This window comes from Terrapene carolina, unplaced genomic scaffold (genome assembly GCF_002925995.2).
Source record: "Terrapene carolina triunguis isolate 2854851 unplaced genomic scaffold, T_m_triunguis-2.0 Scaffold139, whole genome shotgun sequence".
In the NCBI taxonomy this organism is placed as follows: Eukaryota; Metazoa; Chordata; order Testudines; family Emydidae; genus Terrapene; species Terrapene triunguis.
This window is the reverse complement of record NW_020664490.1, coordinates 13,972,591-13,983,460: the sequence shown is the minus strand read 5'-3', so window position 1 is coordinate 13,983,460 and position 10,870 is coordinate 13,972,591. Positions and strand designations below refer to the sequence as shown.

The 10,870-nt window shown below is 42.9% G+C and overlaps 1 long non-coding RNA gene across 1 annotated transcript in view; it reads right to left on the bottom strand.

Moving 5' to 3' along the window:
* LOC112119337 overlaps positions 1–10,870 on the bottom strand; it is a 31,469-nt gene that overhangs the window by 18,116 nt on the left and 2,483 nt on the right. The window contains exon 2 of the long non-coding RNA XR_002909109.1: positions 10,203–10,347. This is a non-coding gene — a long non-coding RNA (uncharacterized LOC112119337). The remainder of the gene's footprint in view (positions 1–10,202; positions 10,348–10,870) is intronic.

The window sequence follows — 10,870 nt, the reverse complement described above, 5'->3', positions numbered from 1 at the left end:
AAAAAAAAAAAAAAAAAAAAAAAGCCGCGATCGCGATTTGCGGCGGCCATTCGGCGGGAGATCCTTCGCTTTGAGCGGGAGTGAGGGACCGTCCGCCGAATTGCCGCCAAATAGCTGGATGTGCCGCCCCTCTCTGGAGTGGCCGCCCCAGCTTGGCAAGCTGGTGCCTGGAGCCGGCCCTGCTGCCAGACTAATGTTTTGCTGGTCAGGCAAAATTAGCGATTTTGAAATCTCACCAGAACAGAGTGGCCGGGGTAGAGCAGTGTGACGTGCTCGGACTGTTCCATGCACTGATCGTGGCCCGGCTGCAGATTGATTACACCTTTTATAGATCGACTTGCAACCTGGATGCTTGTCAGTTGACTTGGTGTGTTAACAATACTTTGTGTGAACTTGGTCATGATGATACTTTAGTGATCCATGTTTAATGTTCACTTAAGATGAGTTTTGATTTATTTTATTCATATCTTTTTGTGCATATATTGTAATTCCATAACATTTTAAATAGTTTTTAAAGTGATTGCATGTGAATAAAGTAGGGCTGTCAATTAATCGCAGTTAACGCACGTGATTAACTAAAAAAAATTAATCTCGAATAAAAAAATTAATTGCGATTAATCGCACTGTTAAACAATAGAATACCAATTGAAATTTATTACATATTTTTGGATTTTTTCTACATTTTCAAATATATTGATTTCAAATACAACACAGAATACAAAGTGTATAGTGCTCACTTTATATTATTTTTATTACAAATATTTGCACTGTAAAAATGATAAACAAAAGAAATAGTATTTTTCAATTCACCTCATGCAAGTACTGTAGTGTAATCTCTTTATCATGAAAGTGCAACTTACAAATGTAGTTTTTTTTGTTACATAACTTTACTCAAAAACAAAGCAGCGTAAAACTTAAGAGACTACAAGTCCACTCAGTCCCACTTCTTGTCCAGCCAATTTCTAAAAGAAATAAATTTGTCTACATTTATGGGAGATAATGCTGCCCACTTCTTAATACAATGTCACTTAAAAGTGAGAGCAGGCGTTCGCTAGGCAGTGTTGTAGTTGGCGTCACAAGATATTTACATGCCAGATGCACTAAAGATTCATATGCCTCTTCATGCTTCGGCCATTGTTCGAGAGGACATGCTTCCATGCTGATGACGCTTGTTAAAAAAATAATGCATTAATTAAATTTGTGACTGAACTCCTTGGGGGAGAATTGTATGTCTCCTGCTCTGTTTTACCCGCATTCTGCCATATATTTCGTGTTATAGCAGTCTCGGATGATGACCCAGCACATGTTCATTTTAAGAACACTTTCACTGCAAATCTGACAAAATCCAAAGAAGGTACCAATGTGAGATTTCTAAAGTTAGCTACAGCACTTGACCCAAGGTTTAAGAATCTGAAGTGCCGTCCAAAATCTGAGAGGGACGAGGTGTGGAGCATGCTTTCAGAAGTCTTAAAAGAGCGACAATCTGATGCGGAAACTATAGAACCCAAACCACCAAAAAAGAAAATCAACCTTCTGCTGGTGGCATCTGACTCAGATGATGAAAATGAACATGTGTCAGTCCACACTGCTTTGGATCGTTATCAAGCAGAACTTGAATGGGGTGGTTGAATCATCAAGGGACATATGAATCTTTAGTGCATCTGGCATGTAAATATCTTGTGACGCTGGCTACAACAGTGCCATGCAAATGCCTGTTCTCACTTTCAGGTGACATTGTAAACAAGAAGCAGGCAGCATTATCTCCTGCAAATGTAAACAAACTTGTTTGTCTGAGCGACTGGCTGAACAAGAAGTAGGACTGATTGGACTTGTAGGGTCTAAAGTTTTACATTGTTTTATTTTTGAATGCAGGTTTTTTTAACATAATTCTACATTCGTAAATTCAACTTTCATGATTAAGAGATTGCACTATAGTACTTGTATTAGGTGAATTGAAAAATACTATTTCTTTTGTTTTTTACAGTGCAAATATTTGTAATAAAAAATAAATATAAAGTGAGCACTGTACACTTTGTATTCTGTATTGTAATTGAAATCAATATATTTGAAAATGTAGAAAACATCCAAAAACATTTAAATAAATGGTATTCTATTGTTGTTTAACAGCGCGATTAATCACGATTAATTTTTTTAATCGCTTGACAGCACTTTTATAAAGGTGTTTTTCATGTCGGTTCTCTCTCTCTTGTTTTTTCAGAATTTTTTCTTTAAAGGTCTCAGTTTTGTTCTAAACAACAACATATTTTAAAACCTCACCATTTTTCACAAAATAGAATTCTTGTTTTCAGACCAGCCAGACATTAGACTGGAACTCAGAAGATGTGGGTTCGTTTCCCAGCTCTGCCACTAGTCTGCTGGGTGACCTTGGGCAAGTCACTTCACCTCTCTGTTTCCCCCATCTGTAAAATGAGGATAATGATACTGTCCTCCTTTGTAAAGCACTGTGAGATCCAGGGATGAAAAGAGAACAGCTAGGTATTATTATTTTTACTGGGCTTCCTGCAGCCACAGCAGGGTGCACATGGAGATCATAATGCAGGATTGGGGTGATAGATAGGGAAAGTTGTACTTATGTGGGGCTTGATCCTGTTAGGTGCTGAGCGTCCTGACCTCCAATCTGACTACACTGGAAATTGATGGTGCTCAGCACATTTCCGACTGGGCCCCAACACAGAGTAACTCTATTGGAGTCATTACCTCTAGGGACACAAGCTCCCTTTTTTGGGGCCACAAGGACCTCGTGGTCCTCTCCCCCAGCCCCCAGGCGGTGGGTGAGAAGCAGCAGAGCCTCTCAAGGGCAGGCCCATGACAGCTTGTCAGCTGCACTGACAGAACTGAAAGTCAACAAAGTTCCCTCCAATTTACCTCAGTGCAGATGGAAGTGGAATTTGGCCTTTTATATTTTCTAATCTGTTAACATCCCTGTAATCCCACAACTAACTACACAGCATATGTGCAAATGCACAGCCCCTAGCCATAACTGATGATAAACCCATAAACACTTAGGAGGCGCTCAGACGCAATGGTGCGGGGAGCCATATAAGCACCTAGATAGGTACATGGTACCTATACAGGAAGTCTACATTAAAGTAATAGCAACTTCTACATTGTCCAGCATTATAATCTGGAATGGGTGACCTGGGTCAAACCATATTCCTCGAGTCCATTTTTAATGAGCAAGGCTCTTGCCTTGTCAGTAATTCCATGGCAGTCCTGTAATCAGCGTGGCTGTTTTAAAAGGCTGCCAGTGACAAATAAGCATATGGCAAAGCACATGCATGCGGTTTAGCTCCCATAGAGTATAAACCTGTCGACACATACAGTGCTGCAGGTTTTGTCTACACTAGCACTTTTGTTGGCAAAACTTTTGTTGTCTAGGAGTATGGAAAAAATGCACCCCCTAACTGACAAAATTTCACCGACAAACGTGCCAGTGTGCACAGTGCTATGTCGGTGGGAGAGTGTCTCCCGCCAACATAGCTACCACTGCTTGTTGGGAGAGGTGTAATTATGCTGGGGAGAGAGCTCTCTCCCACCAGCATAGAGCGGCAACTCAGGAGACCAGACAGTGGTGCAGCTGCAGCAGTATAACTGTGCTGCTGTATGGTCCGTAACGTAGACACAGCCATAACCTATGTCATGCAGCGTCAAACGTTCAGAGGATGAGCTAATTAAAAGACCGACCACAGCCACCATAGAAAAATGGTATGTTGTAAAACAGGCATAAAAAAACCCCTGTGACATAACCATAAGTGAATCATTGAAAAGAAACATTCAGAGTGCCCAAGTGATGAGATGCAAATTATCTTTTTCCTGTCATCAAATGTTATTTACTCTAATGTGCAAACAATGAACAGAAGCTTTTAGCTGAATGGAGTGATTCACACTTTAAAGAGTTTTCCAACCTCACTGAGTAAAAGTCCATGCATAAAGTGCAATTCAGAGCATTAGCAGTTATACGTTTTAACACCTGAGGCACCTTTCATTAGGCTGGAAACCTAGGATCTTTCCCTTTATTGAATCCCCTGAAGAAGAGCGCTGTGTAGCTCGAAAGCTTGTCTCTCTCACCAACAGAAGTTGGTCCAATAAAAGATATTTCCTCACCGACCTTGTTTCATTAAAGCGAGGCGCTTGTCGCCTTAACGCACACTATCAGTCTGGTCATTTACAGCAGATTATATGCACCAGCAGATTCACCCTGAATGTGATTTAAAGCATATTCAAATGAGCCTGGCTATACCAATAAATAGAACGTATCAGCCTAGCTGGTAATTATTTCCAAGGCAGGATGGAAAATTTTTCACATTAATCACGACTATTAAGTGCTTGAAGAATAGCTGCTCAATATAGTCTCCTGTAATTAGCACCAATGTATGTGAATGAGACTCATGTATGCCAACAGTCACCCTATTACTTTACAAATAAAGCCATTAAAAATCAACTCAGAGGGAGGCAATTTTGCTTATCTGGCATGTAGTTTAGAAATTATAGTGAGGCGGCTGAAAACAATAATAATGAGGAATGTGATCTGTTGTGTTACCACTCTGAAGGTCACTCAAAGACAGCTAGTTCATGTGGTGTTACCAGTAGCGTATGTTTACGTTCTGCTTCAGACTCAACACTATCAAGGCTGTCGTGTTTTGGATGATGTTTTAATGGGTGCAAGGAAGATTTTATTTGTCTGTAGCAGTCCCATAAAACTATGAGAAGAGCTATGTGCCTTCTAGTCCTCTTTGTTATGTCATTGCACCTTCACTGGGGCCAGGATTTCACACTTAGTTTCTAGGCAATTGCAGTAACTTGTACCGGAAGCTAGTTTTAAAAATGAACTGCGTTGTTAAGTACAAAGCCTCGATATTCTGTCTGATAAATCACAAATAAGACCTTGCACACTTTAGATGCAATCGAATAATAATGTGTGCCATCCACTGAAATACTAGCGGCTACTTTCTTCAACTCTCCAGATTTTCTTTCGATGGCATAGCTCAGGGGAACTAATGAGATCACCACGCAAAGTAGTTTGGCTGCAGGAATCACATTCCTTGCCCAGACAAAAATCACACAGGCGAATTTACAGGGCAATGTTCCAACACGTACCATGTCATGCAATGTTGCCACAGGCTTCAGAATTGGTACAACTTTGGCATAGTATCACTATGGCAGATCTCCAGGGCTGGCCTCTGAGTGTGTTCTGGATAGATAGAGAAAAAGGAAAGGGGGGAGATAGGAAACAGGCCCAAAGGAAGCAGGCAACAGCTGTATTAAGTGAACAGGAAACATTTAGGTAACCAGGCTAATTAAGACAGCTTCACAACACACTTTTGAGGCAGGTGAGGAATAGGAGCCCCAAACAGGAAAGGCTTATGCTGATGAGATGGACAGAATACTTTTTTACAGGTGGGTCATGGGCCTGCTGTGGAAAAAGCTGTTTCCCCCCCCCTAAATGTACTATTTTAGGCACTAATTGAAGATTCATTCAGGCATGTAAAACGAAATTAAAAAAAAAAATGTTTGATGTAGCAGTTTAAGATTTTAAAATGTTGTAGGCCTATCTGAAAGATTAGTGGTGAGCTGAAACTAGAGGAAATGAAGACAGAAAACAAGCTTTTATTTCAAATGACTGGCTTGAAAAAAAATCTCGTTCAGTTCTGGAAACTGTGCTTAATAGTATTTCTTCATTATTGCCATGGGAACAACCAATAGTAGATAAAGAATGTTAATAGATACACAGAATGATAAAGCGTGTTAATCCCTTGGACATATTCTAATTTAGGTAATTACTTTCTGCCCATCTGAATTCCTCGTACAGTTCTAATTGGATACAGTGTATTTCCCTAAAGTGTGGTGGTGTGGTGTTGTGTTTTATTGTGCGCCTGGTAGCTACATGCTGGGGTCCTCTTCAGGGTAGCTGCATTTCAGAGGTTGATGAAGTGATTGTGTAATGCCGACAGACCCTGGTTGTCAGCAGGCAGGATTGAACCTGGGACCTCAGTGCATGAGCCTTTACTGCATGAGCTAAAAGCCAACTGGCTGCTAGCTAAGGCTGTAGAGTAAACTCATTAATCTCTCTCTAAGTGGTCTCCGTGCCACTAGATGGGACAGAACACCACACCCAGGAGGTGTGTGGGTTACACTTGCACTTAAGTCTCTTTTGTTTGGGTACACATCACTGGTTCCAGGGGTGTTCAGCATGTATGGGATGGAGGGGCTCAGACCAGTAGAAATCTCAAAACAGAAGAGAATGTCTAAGGCCTGGTCTACACTGGGGGGGAGGTGGGCTTGATCTAAGTTATGCAACTTCAGCTACGTGAATTTCTCCTGTGAAGGAACTCTCTGCTGGTGGACAGCTGAGAAAGGCAGGTTTGCTGCCTCCTATGTCAGCCGACCCCACACCCAGCATAAAATAAAGGAGGGGGCATATGAGGAGCTTTTGGGGGATGGGGGATGGTCAGGACAAGGGGGGGCGTGGACAGGATGGCAGAAGAGAAACTTGCAAATAACTGGCTCTCTGTGGCCATGCAGCATGGCCATAGTGAAGCTGGGCTATAGTATGGTGTGTCTTAATACCAGCATGTGGTAGCTGTTGAATTTGACAGGGTGAGCTCTGTGGTGTCATTCTAACTATTTGAAGAATGACTCACACTCTACCTCCGAGGGCTGGCCGCTTCCCACAGTTCCGGTCCTGAACGCCCCAGTGGGGCATGCCTTTGTAGCTGCAGTATCTGATGGGGGCAGAAGGGCAACATTCCTTCTCCACAGAACAGAGTGTTGCTTCTTAAGGCTCCAGTGCCTTTGAAAGTGGACAGAAAGCACATTGTGACAGAGGGCCCTTTGAACAGAGCCAGATACAGCCCTGACTGACTGAGCATCCCAGTGCTGCACGCTCCCCATTTCCCACTCTGACTGAAAGATCAGTTGTAGATTCCTTCCTGCTGAATGTGACCTGGAAGGCCAAGGTCATAAGCCAGAGCTTTGCATGAGGGCAGACCTTATGGCTTTACATCTGTGTGTGAGAGGCTCCAAGCATCGGTCTAGAAAAGCTTAGTTTCATGACATCAACCAAAGCTAGTGCAAGCTCAAAGGCTGTGCAAACCAGGCCATCACACGTAGCACCCCCTGGACTCCTCACTTATTATGTCATCCATGAACAAGAAGAATACAGCGAGACTAGGGAAGCTGAAGTGCTGAGCTGAAAGGACCCAGCACCACAGTATAAGTAAGTATCAACTGGAGAGAGCAGGCTGCTAACAACTTTAGGGGACTGATGGCCACAACTCTCTGCCTTTGGAGCTTAGAGCAGGCGAGCTGGTGTGGTGCTGCAAACAGGCAGAGGCTGCTTCTGGCAGTTCATGGCTTCAGGGGCAGGCAGGAATCATAGAGTAGGGCAGCCTAGACATGCCTCATACGCGCTTTGAAAATTGGTAGGGCTCTTGCAACAGGATGGGAAACTGCGACACTTACAGGGCATATTGAGCTGCTCGGCAAATGTACAGGGGGGCCACTTACAGACTGCTTTCTAGTTCTTGAGTTATGGTGGGCTCTAACAAACAGTATTTTCAATAGTAAATAAAGGTAACCTTGTTGGAACCAGTAATATCTCTAGACCCACCATGAACTTATTAAGTGCACTCATTGTACTGTATCTAAAATAAAATCATTAGCAGATTAAATTAAAATATTTAAAACATCCAGAACAGAGTCAACTGTGTAGGCTCAGCCTGAGACTCAACCCAGCCTGGGCCAAGAGGGTCAAAAACCAGGTTGTCCAGGTCAAAACAGGATTGTCTGTGCAAAACCAGCTTGGTGGCATTTCTAACTCTGTGTGTCATGTTTTGTATTTGATAACAAAACATTCTATATGGGGCACAGGGAGGAGAGGAATCTTGTTGGTTAAAGCCAGCGAATACATGAAATTCCTCTTGTTGAAAAAGCCTGTTTGTTTGTTTGGCAGAGTCTATCTAATGTCCTTGCTCAGGATAGGACATAAGATTGATTGGGGGGGGCGGGGGGGAGAAATACATTCTGCTTAAAACTGGAGTTGGCACAACAAGACAGAGATGGTGTATTCTTAGATTATGCTTCTCACAGGAAAAGACACTGCGGGGATGTACGATTTATTTAAACTGTAGAGGCAAGCAGGTAGGAGGGGAGCTGTGGCAAAGTGTATTCAGGTGCTCTACAGTAAAAGCAGAGAGAGGCGCTTTCAGGATAACAGCATTTCCCTTATGCTAATAGAGTGCCTTTGTCAGTGTTAGTGTAGCTCTTTGTGTGACGCTTTACCATTGTCATGTGACAGGAACATTTCGGGTTCTTTTTTTTTGTTTTTTGCAGCAGACAGCCTCAGGCATCCAAGCCTACACTCTTCCTTTCAGGCTCAGTTACTGCCCTGTTAAGAGTTTGAACTAAGGGAGCTTTTAAGCAAGAAGCAAGGTCAGCCTCAGTGAGGTCTGACAAGCTTTCATCCACCCCACTACCTTTGGGCTACTGTTTGTGCCTTTTAATTCCCTGCCCCACCCTGCACCTGAAAATGAATATACAACATAACTCTTTGGTGAGAGAAGGGTAAGAGAGATCCTCTGAGCACCACAATACAGTCAATTCCTAGTGGGTACTCAACAGCAGCTCACCAGCTCTGGCATACTCCTACCCTCCTTTCTCTCATGACATGGCTACTACTACTGAGCAAGGAAAGCATTGCAAGGACCCTGACTGCATGGAATGGTTTAGTCCAATACTTGCCCTGCAATGGTTTAGCACTTCCACACAGCTACTCTGTCTTGACAACCATCTTGATGTGCCCAGGCACTGCACACTTTACAATTGTACCAGTGCATTCTGGGACTGAGGAACAATCTACACCAATATCTCCAGCACGGTTGCTGGGAGAAGGGGAATTTCCAAATGTAACTATGCTGTGATACAGCGTTCTGAGAATCACCCAAATCAGTGAAGATGAAATGCGTCTGGCTTCCTAAACCCACTGAGAAGAAATTATTGTAACTTTAGCTAGATTTTCAGTTTGCTCCAGGTTTTGCAAAGGACTGTTACAGTCAACACTTCTAAAATATCTAGGGTGGCTGTTGGGTGGTGATCTAAGACATTGATACTAGTGTTACAAAGCTCAAAGCATTCCAAACAGTGATTTCTTGTGATGCATTTTTACCTAGTGTAGACATGGTTTGCGGCTGGTGGACCAAAAATTAAGAGTCCCAAATCTGTCCTTCCCTTAGGCCTCCTACTTTTAATCACATTGTCATGATGCATACAAGCACAGAGCATCTTACCAGGAGGCATTTATTAAAGAGAACAAATACAAACTACAAACACAAACAGGCTTCCACTCAGGTTGAGTTCCAGCCTTGTCTCCTTTGTTCACCGGAAACCACAGCCTGCCTGAAATTCTATAGCGCACCCAGCGATATCTAGTTGCTGATTGATACACTACAGTAAATACAACATTACACTCATAGGACTTTTAAATGACACTGTACTGACTTATTTATTTTAAGAGGAAGATTGTTTTAGAAAAAGAAGCTCAATAAATATGTACATTGTATAAATTCAGATTTCACTTAATTTTGTTTCTAGATAAGAAGGGTAATTAGGGGTTTGTTAGAAATGCAGGAAGGTGGGGTTTAAGGCTTGTCTACAGAGGGAAATTGACCGGCACAGCTAGGCCGCAATAGCTTAATCTGTTATAGGTATACTGGTCAATTTCCCCATGTAAAGAAGCCCTAGGGCCTAAGATTTAGCAGAAAAGGTCAGTTATTCGGGGGCAGATGATCTTTGCTAGTTTTATAATTCCTATGGGGGGAAATCCATTGTCATAACTGCAAAAAATTAGGGCTTGTCTACACGACAGGTTAGTGCGTGGCAAGCTTTGGTTTAAATTTACAGCACTCCGGTGTGCCATGTACTGACTGTCTGTGTGAACCTTGCTGCTGCAGCCAGAAACGTTTAGTGCACAGCACCAGTGCCCACACGGACAGTTAGCGCGCAGCCTACTAGAGTGCTATAGATTTACACCTGAGCTTGCTGCACACTAACTCACCATTACAGACATGCCATTCAATTGTGTGAATAGTGAGTAATTGCTTTGAGCTGTGTAAAGTTAAGATCTTTTTCATAACCCCCCCCAACAAACTACTCAAGGAATGAATGTCCTTCCCCTAGTGACTTACCAGAGTGGGCACTTTGCTGCTTCTGCACAATCACGTGGCTATCTGGAAGGTCTTCCCAGAATGTTTTGGAAGTACTTTGGTCAGGGAATGGACGGACTGAGAGGATTTTGCAGCGATTCCCACAGGAGCTCAGTGACAGGCTTTCCTGGTACAAAGTAAAGTGGTACATTGTGCCCAAAACAGTCTTACCTGACAAAGAACAGGAAACAGCGGTGCTGGCAAATTTTTAAGGGGAAGGGGATTTGCTGAAAGACATTGAACCAAACTGTAACCCTGCCATCTCCAGTACCCCTAATAGGAAATGGGCTTGTATGTTAAAATGGTGGAAAGAGCATTGGGTTTTAGTTTCACTCTTCCTTGGATTTTCCTTTCTCACTCCATAAGCTCCCAAATTCTTGTCTGCAAGAGGGATTTTGGCTCAGGTAGGACTGGTTTAACCAATACCATGAATGCCTGTCACTTCACATGCATATTTGACACCTCACGTCAAACTGAGTAAGGTATTTGGGCCCAATTCTGCAAGATACTGACCACTCTCAATTCCCATGGATGCAATCAGGTTGTGGCAGGTCCAGCTGTGAAACAAAGTGCTATTTGTAGACTGCCACCAGGTGATGGTACAAGGACGTCTAAGGCTAGGTCTACACTACGGGGGGGGGGGGGGGGGG